The following is a 13829-nucleotide window of genomic DNA, read 5'->3' as shown; positions in this document are numbered from 1 at the left end:
AATTTTTTTCGATTTTCATTGCTTTAATAAAATAAATTTAAAGTAAATAATTTAATTGAAAGCTAAAATTTCATTAATAAAATAAAATTACATTGTTGATGGAATTTAAATAAAAGCTGAAATAAATTAACTTTAAATAGAAATAACAATCTAAGTCTAATAAATCTAAAGCTAAGCAATGCTCTTAATCTTTCTTTTCCTTTCTAGCTCTTTTCCAATTCTTGTATGCTTCCTCCTCTTCATCCATTACTTTAGCTAGTAGGCATCCTTTAGAGGACCTACATTCTATTTTGGAGTAGATGGTCTCCCCTTCAGCTAGCACTCCATGCTTCTTTTCCACCCAAGCTTTTTTGTCTGTGGTGTTAGCTTTCCTTTTTCCTTTGTCTTTGGTAGTATTTTTCTTCCTAAGCATTGTAGGTGTTTTGAATTCAATTCTTGCACCTAAGCGTTCTTTGGCAGGAGTCACCCTTTCACCTAGACGATTCTTCACATCGGTTCTACCCTGATCAATCGAAGATTTCTTCAGCAACCACTTCTTTACATCATTAGGCAAAGAAGGAGGAACCTTTTGGGTAATCACCACAGGGTACTCATAGTGCTCCAGTAAGCATCGAATCTATCTACTTCTTGAGATACAGGGTACTCATTGGGAGGACGAAGATCCCCGGAAGGAATATTCTGCAGCAAGCCGTATTGTCTTTTTACCCTGCAGGGATAATAATAAGTTACACGAGACAAGCTTGAATTGGAAGACGGCAGAAAGGTTACTTGTTAACACCAACCATCCTTTCTATTTTCCACCATGGGATGACCCACTTGATAGTGAAATCACGTGATTCAAAGACTTTTTTCCACCCATGGCGTCCAATTTTAGGGATGCGCTTCTGCCTTCTCACGAAGCAATTGGGAGTATATTTTTCAATGTCGTCCGGAGGGCTAACTAATCCTAGCCTCTCCATTAGCCACATCTGTAAATAAAAAATTGCAATGCAAATAAATCATTATTACAATACAAAAATATATTTTTTGATATCTGTAATTAAAAATATTATTTTTTCTACCTGTAATAAAATTGGAGAACCGCGAAGAGGCGCTTTTGGGTCCCTTTTCAATTCATCTAGACTAATCATAGTCTCTCCAACTATTAATGGCATTGGATTTCTCCCTGATTCAATTTGTTCTAGTACAGTTGTTATAATTGATTGACCTTCGTTACTTTTACCTCTACTAAGAAAAAATTGATTAAGCATGCAAAATAAGAACGCCCTTCTTCTATATATATGAAAAGATTCAGAAAGAGGTTTATCAAAATAATGGCGTGCGAATTCTTTCAAATTAACTATGTTGCCATCCACTATTTTCAATAAATCCCTTTCTTTTAAATTAAAGAAGCGCTGAAAATCCTTATAATAGTATGCATCTACTCTAGGGATTACCACGAGGTCTATTGCAGGGAAGCCTAAGATAGCAACAAATTCCTCTGGCAAAGGGCTAATCTCATCATACCCTATTCTGAAACAGTGAGTATCAACATTCCAAAATTCTAAAGCGGTATGTATGAAGTCTAGGTCTAGATCTACCCCTTTGATGCCATAAATTCCCCCCAAGTGAAATAAATCTAATTCTTTTTTGTCTCTAGCGTTAAGAGATCGACACCATTCATGAGTGTATTGGGTGAAGGTTTTGGTGACTAAAGACATGATTATTATTTTTTTCTAAAGAAGAGAATTGTTTTATTCCCTGGAATTATGAGAAGATTCGGCTGGGCAGGGGGGCTATTTATACAAAAATTGTGAAGAATTTTAATCAGAATGAAACACGGAGTCCGCGTCAATTGGCGTCAAAACCCCGTGATTGGCGCCAACCGCCACACGCTAAGTGTAGCGCCTGGCGCCACGCGCCATAGTGTGGCGCCAGCTGGCGCCAAGTTGCCAGACCAACCGCGCATGCTCAACTTGTGTTTTTAATATTAGACTCGAGTCGGTTAATGACTTTATGGCTCCGTTTAATTTTCCTAAACATCTTTTTTATCCTTATTTTCCTAATTAATTAAATATAGCTATTATTTTTTATTATTCTTTTTGGACTTTATTTTAATTTCCAAACACCCGACATTTCATTCGATTTTTTCCTTTTTTATTTTTTCTTTTTGGCGGAGAGAGTCGGATACCCTCCATCAATAATAAAAATAACGGAATTTTTGCGCAAAATTATTGTCACACTTTTCTTGCACACACTAACATACACATAATAATAACAATCAAATAAACTTATAATGGCACAAATATACAAAATGTGTCTATAAATAATGAGTCTAAGGCAAATTTCTATAAAAAGTCAATATAAATTATACACAGGAACAAACTACAGCGCCGGAGGACGTAGGCCCATCATATCATAAAATTGCGCCGTACGAGGAGTCACCTCTCCACTAGCTCCAGTCCCAGCTCCAGTCTCCGTAGGACGAGGAAGACTCAATATAGGACCACTCCAGCCAGGATCAACCTGAGGTTGAGGCCGCGGAGGCTGCTGCGATGACGAGCCAACCTCGTACATTCCACCACCTCTGAAAGCCGAGGTAGCCTCTCCTACCGGTGCAGCGTGAACACCCTCAAAAGAAGATCCTGAGCCCTCTGCAACATCAGCTCGAGCAGCCTCAGAGCGACCGCCTCTACCCCCTGACGAAGTGCGACGACGTCTCGAGCTAGACCTCGCTAGATCCCTCCGCCCCTCAAGTCTCGTGCGGGTGTGAGAAGCGATAGGCTGACCCTGCAAAAAAGAGTTAAATAAAAAACAAAGTAAAATTGAACCAGCAATGCAAAAATAATGAGCAAAGAAAGGTTACCTCTCGGATGACGTCATCCCGACGGCAAGTGGCCGCGTTCCTCATCCGGACGAGCTCGCTCCGGGAGGCATCTATGCATCGTGCCATCGCCTAAACCACCTCGCGTGAAAACTGTCAGAAAAATAAGTCAGTAAATATACATGATATATGAACACAAGATACTAAAAATAACTAGGCTTACTCTAGTCTGGTGGCGAGGAATCGACCGCTCTACGAAGCGCTCGCCCTCGGGAGCCGGAGAAATCATCTTCTCGATCGGCCTGTACATCCCCTGGTAGTGGATGGACATACGGGGTGGCACGAACTCAGCAGAACCATCCTGATAAAACGGAAAAAATCAGTAAAGTATTACTTGGGGGCTACTTAGTGAAAAATAAAAGCTAAGAATCTTACCCTCACATCCTCAGCCGGAACAGGGGCTGGAGCTAACAAAGGTAGTAGCTCCTCAGCATAGCACCGCCCGAGGATCAAATGGGACCGCCAAGGGGTACCAGCTCCCTCAAACATGCTCGACAACCGCGCCTCGTCGAACATATGACGTGGTGGAGCAGCGGGAACGACGAAGACATCATAAGAATGCTGTCTAGCGACCCTCTCTCCCAAATACGCGACCGCTCCATAAGTCCCCAGAAAATAGCGACGCTCAGCAGAGTATTGTGCGGCTAATCCAGGGACTTTCCAACTGCCCCACGGTCGGTATACCACCTCAGGTCCTTATAAAAAGCATTAATCAGGCAAGAATAAATCTAAAACACCGCGGAAAGGAAAAATAAATAATAAACGTCGTACCGAGATTATCCAGTTCCGGACACGTGCAGTAGACATATCCACATGATGGCCGCCCCAAGAGGCGCTTACTGGAAATCCTCGCGGCGATGGTCTCGCCTGCGCAACGGAAGGAAAGTACTCGTAGAACAAGATCTTTAAGGAGTTAAAAGTGTGAGTAAATGCTAACTAATATGTAGGGCTAAACTTTATAGGGAGTAAATGTTTACCTCTACGACCTTCCAAAAAGAAGACAAAGCAACGTTCTTCCCAAAGGACCGGTGACGACACGAGTCCCTCAGCGCACGAACGAAGTCAGCATAGGCCAAGCTGGCCCAGTCATAAGTCCCGATCCGCTGGAGATCACGGACAGCAGGGAGGTAGTAAGGCAATGCCCTACTACCCTTGTCAGGGGAGAATGTCCCTAACAACAACATCAGCACAAAGATGCGTACCCGCTGCTCTCGGGTGGTCGCATCGTCATCAAGAGCCGCTGCCAGCGTCGAGCAGCAAATTCCTCTAGCACTGAACTGAGTCGTCTCGACCTCAGCTCGGGCCCGAATAGCAATCGGCCCCAACAACTCCTCGACCTCCGAAGAGAAGACGTCGATTCCACTGTCGAACGGTAGTGGCACAGAAGTGAACTCCAGTCCTGTGATGAGACTGAAATCCGTAGGGGTGACCATCATCTCGCCCCAAGGGAAATGAAAAGTGTTGGTGGTGTCCCAGAAAAACTCCACCAAAGCACGCACTACGTGGTGACCCCCGCTGGAGGCAACCATAGCCTCGGAGGTCTCGAACAAAGTAGCAAGCCCGCAAGACTCCCATAGAAGTATCGTCCCAAGATCCCTAGCGATGTACATCCTGTACAAATTGCCTAAACCGTGATGCCGCGTCCTCCCGGGCTCGGTGCCCTGTCTCATCCTCTCTGAAATGTGGTGGACAGGGGCGAAGAACAGAGTCCGCTCATCCCACTCTGGAAGTCGACCAAGCGAAGTGGACGGCATGGCGTCGTCCTCCACGGGCTCATGCTCCCGTCTAGTGTTTCGGGACCGTGAACCCGAGCCTCGTTGTCTAGCCATGCTACATTGTGTAGAATCATCATAAATTAAGGTTCTATAGTATCTAGGGTTCGCCTGGCCGCATGATACTATGTTCGCAAAAACAGAGTACGTAGTACTAAAACAGAGCACAAATCCAAATTGAGCATGACATCATTTTTCAAGCAATCAAACAATTTCTTGCAACACTATAGTGATTATTGTGACAAATTGAACAAGAATTGCTAGAAAAAACATCAAGAACAAGCCACATTGTTCTTCACGACCTTAAGATGTCCAACAATGGCAAATTGCTCATTTCTTCACCAAATTGAGTCAAACAAGTCTCAAATTACTCCCAAGGCAATATACAAACATAATCAAGCAATTTCATGGCATAAAACTTGACAAACGAAGCAAATTGAGCATTATAAATTTCGAATTTTCATGAAATTCATGAATAAACATGCCAAGAATTCATAAAAACTGATGTGAGTTTGAAAAAAACTTAAATAGATCAGGAAAATAGATGAAAAGAGCTTTGATTTGCAACAAATTTGAGCAAATTTGGTTGAGAAACGAGCGAGCAATGAGCAATTGAAGTTTCAGACTTCTTTCGAACAGTTCGCGATGAACAGAGCAGCAAAATGAAGAGGAAAGGGGTATTTTAGGAAGTCCCCGTGCTGGCGTCAGGCCCTATGCATTGGCGTCACAAATTAGGCTTGGTGCCTGGCGCCAACATCAGCGCCTGGCGCTAACGCTAAATAGGTGGCGCTGATGGTTTTTCAGCGACGCCAAAGCACCCAGCCACCTGTTGAGGTTGTGCTAGTCTTCTGCAACATATTTTTGGGTTCCTTGGTACGCTAGTTAGCCCCTCTAAGCAATTTGACATGATTTAGTAATTGGCTTGATTACATAAAGTGATCGACGTGATAAGAGATCGTCTCACTTAGCTTAAAGCGCCTAAACATTGGCTCATTAGCAAAAAATCACCGACATATAGGTTCAAAAGCAAAAAAGCACCGACATATAAGCTCAAGACAAAAAGAGCACCGACGTACAGGTTCAAAGCAACGGAAGCGCCGACGTATAGGCATAGCGGGAGCAAAGTTCAGGCGAACTTTTAAAGATCGACAGGCATGGATCTTCAGTAATTTCCTTTGGAAAATTATCGCATCAAATGAAGGTGACTTCAAGAGAAGATATCTTTGACGGCATTCCCTGGCTTGCGAAAAGTTGTCATGAACAATTGGAGGTAATTTCGGGCGAAGTTATCTTCGATGGTATTCCCTAGGATGTGGAATATTATCAATGCGGATGGAGATTGTTTCAAGAGAAATAATCTTCGATGGTATTCCCTAGGATGTGGAATATTATCAGTGCGGATGAGGATTGTTTCAAGAGAAATAATCTTCGATGGTATTCCCTTGGACGTGGAGTACTATCATTGCGGGGAGGATCGTTTCAGGCGAAGAAATCTTCTAATTGGAAGCAGTTACAGGCGTAGCGATTTTCAAGCGGGATGACACTCTCTAGCTTGTAGAGGTCATCAAGATAATTGGTTACTTTTAGAGACGTGTGCTCGACGGTGCAAGATACGCGTTTCTTAACTCTTTTATCTGTTTAACTAACGCTAGTTTTGCAGGTATCGACGTTGCAAGATTGATTTAGGATCGCAGAACGTTCTGAATCATTCTCCGTCCCTATCGATACTTTGACTTTCGTTTTCGAAACTTGCGTTTCTCCAAACTCAGTCAAAGTGGGGGCTTCTGTAGACACCCATTTGTGTCTCCCCAAAACAAAACCCAGTGATGAGTACCTTTCACGTCGAATCATAATCGAATGACGCGAAAGTGTGAAAAGTCTAGTGTTGCGGAAAGTTTTATTTTCTTTTCTCTTCTCTCTGTTTTTAAAAACTTATTTTGAGAAAACAGCCAATCCAGTTTATTTGTGCATTAATATTCAACCAACAGAGATTAAACAGGTTTAGGGTTAATCCTATTGATTGCATGTTAATTAAAAAGCGCACATGAATACGATCAGAATAAAGTAAAGGCCTATTATTAGGGCAGGTTCAATCTCTTTTAGGTTGGATTTGTACCATCATCCCCGAAACCATATTTGGTTCATGACCTTATGGAGTTGACGGTCTCTTGGATCGTTAAGGGGTGTAACCTTCACCTCGTGAATGGTTTACAAGTTCCTAAAACTTGTTGGCGACTCTTTTGCTCTATCTTCTTCCCTTTTGGACGCCACCGTACTTTAGTGTATGATTACAGTGGGGTTCAAGCTAGTGGGATTTTAAAGGCTTGAAAATGTTCCCTATAGGCCTATTATTGGGCTTCATGAGTTCATGACATACCATATTGATAATTGGGCTTGGATAATTAGAAGAGTCTAATGGGTTTTGGACTTGACATGGTTTTATTTCTAGATATGATCTATAAGTATAAACCATGCCTAGGCTTGCATGAGACAATAATTGACATACAGTGAATTGTCACACAAGCAACCAGTTTTCCTAAAAACCCTAACTCTCTCTCTACTCGGCCCTCTCTCTCTCTCCTCCCTGTCTGTACGACCCTCCTCCCCGGGTGGCGTGTGGGTGGTGTTGTGGTGTTTTCGTGGCTCAAATCTCCGTTGAAAGTTGATTGAAGTGTTCAGTCAGAACTAACTAGCATTAGTGGAGGTTTAATCCATGCTCGTGGACTAAGTAGAGGAATCACGCTTTGGGTTCTTTATCTCCCATTGTTCTTGTTCGATCGCACGTGGAATCACGCTTCAAAGGTACGATTATATGTTCTTTATGTTTTATGCATTAGATCTTGGGATTAGGTACTATATGAATATGATTCATGTTTTTCCGCTGCGTAGTACCTATATTTCCCTACATTAGCTCCATAACCTAAGTTCATTCATCGTTTCACATGATGTAATTATCCTTAGCCTCATGGCCTAAGGACATGGATCATGCATACATTATTTTCAAGATAAGCAATTCAATCCATATGATTCATTTCGTCATGCTCAAAAAGGAAGTTCAAAACTTCTTCCATTTTTCATGTTTTTTCCTTGTAAGGAAGTTCAAAAAACTTTTTCAAAATTTTCTCATCGAGGGAAGTTCGAAAACAAATCTTCATTTTTCATGTCTTTCTTTTTCGGGAGAAAGTCGGTACCCTCCACTCGTCTCATGACAAAAATGATGGAATTTTTATTGCTTTTGCATTTTCGGTTGCTTGTGTCTGCACACACACACACTCAAACTATACACACACAATCACAAGTCATACACATGTCATGTCATGTCATGTCAAACTTGGTCAAGTCAGTTGGTCAAGACAATCATAGTCTATACGAGTCCCTTGGCAAATTTTATTTTGCAGGTCTCAATTACAGCCCACGTCCGGGGACAAGCGGACCATCTACAGCCCACGTCCGGGGACAAGCGGACCATTTACAGCCCACGTCCCGGGATAAACGGACCATTTACAACCAGCCCACGTCCGGGGACAGGCGGACCATTTACAGCCCACGTTCGGGGACAAGCGGACCATTTACAACCAGCCCACGTCCGGGGACAAACGGACCATCTACAGCCCACGTTCGGGGATAAGCGAACCATTTACAGCCCACGTCCGGGGACAAGCGGACCATCTATAGCCCATATTCGGGGACAAGCGAACCAACTACATCCCACGCTCGGGGACAATCGAACCACCATCATTTCACGACGCAAGGTTCTCGATACACAGAGACTTGCAATCTCATCATCTATCGACTTTCCTCAAGCATGGAAAGTATTATCCGGTGGATTTCATCAAGCATAGAAAACCGCCAAATTCATACGTCGGCTTTTCCTCAAGCATGGAAAGTATCATCTGGTAGATTTATTCAGGCTTAGAAAGCTACCAAATTCATCAGTCGGCTTTCCTCGGGCATGGAAAGTGTTTCAACAAACGTCATCCGGCGGATTCCTTCAAGCATAGGAAGCTACCAAGCCCATTTGCCACCGATACATTAGTGTTAGATAAGCATTCTATCCCTTTACTCGTTTATCTGTAGAACTAACATTTTTCTGCAGGTATCGACGTATAAAAAATGATTTAGGATCGCAGAACGTCTTAAATCATTCTCCGTCCCTATCGGCTACTTTGACTATCGTTTTCGAAACTGACGTTTCTACAAACTCAGTCAAAGTGGGGGCTTCTGTAGACACCTAAAAATGTCTCCCCAAAACCAAACCCGTTGATGAACACCTTTCACTGCCATTATTGGTCGAGTTGAGTATTTAACCTTTGGAGTGCTTAAATCCATGTTCTATCCAATATATTTCATGAACTAATCCAATTTCTAGCTCATTTCCCTAAACCATAACCTATTTTCCACTTTTCGTGTCCACATCGCAAAACTGAGAGAAACTGATTTTATGGATATACAATTTTGATCCAATTATTATTTTTTTGGATAGGCCTTTAAATAATATTTCCAAACATATATCATAAGCCCAATTCCGAGCTATAACGAAAAAGATATGAGCAAAACACTAAACTCGGCCTAAAACCGACACCCTTCCACTAAAACAACCATATCTTAAAATCTACATATCATTTTAACTTGATTCTAATTGGGTTTGAAAGTAGACTTGATAATCTTTCCAATTATTTATTATATGCCTTATTCCAAATTACGGACCAAAAGTTATGATTATTTTAAAAACGGATAAAAACCTGAAATTACCGCGCAACAGCAAAAATGCCGCGACGCGGGAAAAGCTAATGTGTCACGGGGCTTATTCCCGTGACACGGTGCCCATTTTTGTAATTCTGCACATCCCATGTCACAGCATTTCTTCCCGTGTCACGACATTTCTTCGCGTGTCACGGTGCACATCCCGTGACACGGGATTGCTCCGTGTTTTCTCCGCGTAATCCCTAAACGCGTTTTCACTTCCTGTAACCTAATTATTTCCCGCTTCACTCAGTTTTTCACCGTGTCACGGTGCTCTTTTCCGTGACATGGTATTATTTTTTAGGTTTTTTTATCTTTTTAGGGTTCCGCGTGTTCCCTCTGCTCATTTTCCCTATAAATAGGACCCCCCTTTCTAAAGTTTGGGGCACCGATAATCATTCTCTCTCACCTTACACCAAAAGTCATTTTCTTCTCCCTCTTTAACCTAATTTCTAGCCACCTTATTCTTCCATAATAATTCCCCTAAGCACTCCAAGGATTCTATACTTAACCCGAGGTTCCGTCCTTAAACCAAGGCATGAAAGGTACAAATAACTGAGGGTTTGGACCAAATCAACACTAATTTTTATTTAATTTAATTTCCATTTGATTTATGTTTTTATTGAAGTTACTAACAATTTATTCATAATGTAGCAATTTAAAGGAATGCGTGGAATGTAAGTAATTAATTAATTTAATTACTCTTATTTTATTTTTATAATGCTAGTATCATGATTAGGTTAATTTTATATTTGATTTGACTAACGTTATTATTGTTAAATTGCTTCCTGTTTCGGAGTATTTTTACCCCCTTTTTATAGACAAATGAGAGGCCAACAAGTGGCCCGATTATCAGCCGACACGTGGCATCCTGCTCAGCTAAATAAAGGCCAATAAGAGCATGACACGTGGCCTAAAGAGAGATATCAGAAAATGAAGGGCTCAAAGCCCATTAAGGAAACATGCCTAGCATGAAGGAAACCCTAATACACGTGTCAACCACGTATAGGGCAGCCAATCTTCCTAGGTTATGAAACCCTAGGAGCATGATCTCCCATTTTCCTATAAATACCCCATCATTTCATGATGGAGAAAGGACACACAATTCCAAAAGGCACAATGCCCTAAATATGCTCTCACTTCTCTCTACTTTCTCTCTCTAAAATTCTATTTTCCGGTCACTAACTTGATCGTCGGAGGCGGATCTCCGGTAAATCGGAGTTCCGTTGTTTTGCAGGTGTTCGGGCCGTACGAGTGTTGTGTCCCAGATCTGTCTCCCGCGGGAATCCATACCCCCCTTTCAGGTTATCCAAAAAATACCCGAAACATTTGGCGCCGTCTGTGGGGAGGCACATCTGGAATGGCACTTAGCCATAATCGAACACCTTTTCATGAAGTAGAACTCTTCCGTACAAATGTAACCCATTGTGAGGGCAAAATTGTAATTCTTAAAGAACGTCGTCAGTCTTAAGAGAATGAGACGAACTCTTGTATGAAGGATAAGACTTAGGCGGCACTAAAACCCAAAGTCATGATCATTATTATGATTATAAAAAAAAAATCATCAAGCTACATTGTTGGATGTGTGCTTTTGACCTAGTCAAACAACTAGTCAAATTGATGAGCAAAAGCAAGAAGCTCGTGGACACGAGCATAGCTACTCGTACAGGGCAGCCAAGTAGCCTGTACGAGCCAAAATCGAAAAGCTTGTTTATACGAGCATAGCTTCTCATACAGGGCAGCCAAGTAGCCTGTACGAGCCAAAATCGAAAAGCTTGTTTATATGAGCATAGCTACTCGTACAGGGCAGCCAAGTAGCCTGTACGAGCCAAAATCGAAAAGCTTGTTTATACAAGCATAGCTACTCGTACAGGGCAGCCAAGCAGTCTGTACGAGCCAAAATCGAAAATCTTGTTTATACAAACATAGCTACTCGTACAGGCCAGCCAAGCACCCTGTACGAGCCAAAATTGAAAAGCTTGCTTACACAAGCATACCTACTCATACAGGCCGAGTAGAATGCCAATCAGGGGCACCCTTAGCTAAATTACTCGGCCATGAAGACCACACGGTAGACTCATCCATCCGACCTTATAACGGGCGGACGGATGAACATCAGGACTTCCTACGAATTGCCCAAGGTATATTTTACCTAAATAAGGCAGGAACGCTCCTAGGCGTACAAGCCCTTAGAAATTTGCAAGTTGAGAAAATACTTGAAATTTCATGAGTACGTCCGAGAGATAGCGTCAAAGGATAACTCAATACCATACAAATAAAAAAAAAGAGTATATACAAAAGTATATATTAAAAAATAAAAAAGTATATACAAAAGTATATATTAAAAAATAAAAAAGTATATACAAAAGTATATATATATAAAAAATAATAATATATATAAATATATATATATAAGCCGAATGGCCAATTTTTGAATAAAAAAAAAAGGAAGCTTGACCGAGTAGCCTAATAGATGGCCGAAGTCAAAGGCAATCCATGCCCTTCAAAACATAGGTGCTCGGCCTTAACTTAGAAGAAAGTATGAGGTTGGCCGAGTACACTAGCAATTACTCCAAGCGTCCATGTGTCCGAGCTGCCCGTTCGAGTGAAATGGGTAAGCTCACCCTTACAAGCAATGATGGTCGACCAACCAGAGCTGAGTGTCCGGGTTGCCATCATGCAAAGCCCCATGTTTCATATTTTATACGGCCAAGAGCAGCTGAATTGAGCTGGACGAATGAAATAGGAAACCACACCCTTGCAAGCATAGCAACTCGGCCAAGCATAGCAGCATGGCTGAGTAGCAAGCAGCATGGCCAGGCGCCGAGTTGCATCTCAAACACACATCAAGTTCTTGATTTTGGGCGTCCAACAATATGTCCAAGTTGTTGTCCGAGTGAAATCGGAAACCTCACCATTACAAACATAACAACTCGGCTAAGTAGCTGCCTGGACAAGTAGCAGTGTGGCCGAGCGGACTCGGCAGCAGCAGCGTACAGCAGCGACCAATATGCCGAGCTGCCAGCAAGCCTAATTGAGCAACAAGTTACCTTGCCGAATTTCCCTTGAAAGAACCACCATGTTCCCAAAAATAGGCGGCCAGCAACCTTGCCCAGCAGTATGTCCGAGTTGCTCAATAGGCCGAGTAAAAGCTTGAAGATGGTCCTCGCAAGAATAGGTGGTCGGACGGGAGCCAAGTTGGGTGTCCGACTTGCCTTTGAGCAAGGGATAATGTAATGAATTTCAGTCGGACAGCTAAGATAGAAGCTCGTCCTTCATCTACTTGACGACGAAGAAAATAGTCCAAAATAAGGGAAATGATTTATACTAGTCGGGCTCACGGTGTCAGAACGCTTAATAAAATACCTTTTCGGAAATGGAAACGGGCCAATGAGTCAGCCCGAAAATGACCTTCAAACATTTTTTCAAGACAAAAAAGATGAAAAAAATTTAGTGGTGGCCGTATAAAAAGGCAAGGAAGTTGGCCGAGCTGCAGCTTGGCCGTGTTGCCCTCAAACTGCCCCTCTATGTTCCTATTTTCATGCGGCCAGCTGCCCGTATTAGCTGCCTGGATCAGCCGCCTAGCCAGGCCGAGTTGCATATCAAAGAGCCACCATCTCTTTACTTTTATGCGGACAGAAGCTTGGCCGAGTTGAGTATATGCCGAGCTAAATGGCAAGCGAAACCCCTCCTGGTATAGATAGTCGGCCAGCATGGGGCAGGGTGTACGAGTAGCCCATCAGATAAGCACCAAGTTCTTGCTTTTATGCGGCAGCAATAGCACCACAACAGGTCGAGTTGCACATTAGAGAAGCATTGAATTCCCAATTTGGTGCGGCCATAATTTTTTACCAAGTCAAGAATAGCAGCTGGCCGAGTAGACAAATGATGATTTGCATTACAATCATAGCAGGTCGGCCTTAGCAGAAGACCGAGCTGCTATCACGCAAATCACCAGGTTCTTGCTTATATGCGGCCAACAACCTGGCCGAGTTGCCCTTCAAAGAGCCCCCATGTTCTTAAATCTGAGCGGCCTGCAACCTTGAGTTACTCTCACATGAAGCTTCATGTTCTAAATTCTATACGGCCAAGGTAAGTTGGCCGAGAGAAATGGGTAAGCTCACCCTCAAAGAGCATAGCAACTCGGCAAGCTAATCAAACGGACTCACGATGCCGAGTAAAAATGTGATGATGGGCATCGAAAACATAGCAGGTCGGCAGCAGTAGAAGGCCGAGTTGCACTTCAGAGAACCACCTCCTCTTTCACTTTTGTGCGAACAGAGCTTGGCCGAGCTAAGTATGGGCCGAGAGAGGGGCAAGCTGGCCGAGTTCAAAGGCAATCCATATACAATGATAATAAGTTATCATAATTAATACAATCGTCTTTACATGTTCGATGTGAAGAGTACGAGTGAAGAAAGATGCTAAATTTTTAGTGGAAATGTAGGAGC

This window comes from Chenopodium album, chromosome 1, assembly GCF_948465745.1.
Source record: "Chenopodium album chromosome 1, dcCheAlbu1.1, whole genome shotgun sequence".
NCBI classification, from domain to species: domain Eukaryota; kingdom Viridiplantae; phylum Streptophyta; class Magnoliopsida; order Caryophyllales; family Amaranthaceae; genus Chenopodium; species Chenopodium album.
This window is presented reverse-complemented; position numbering follows the sequence as displayed.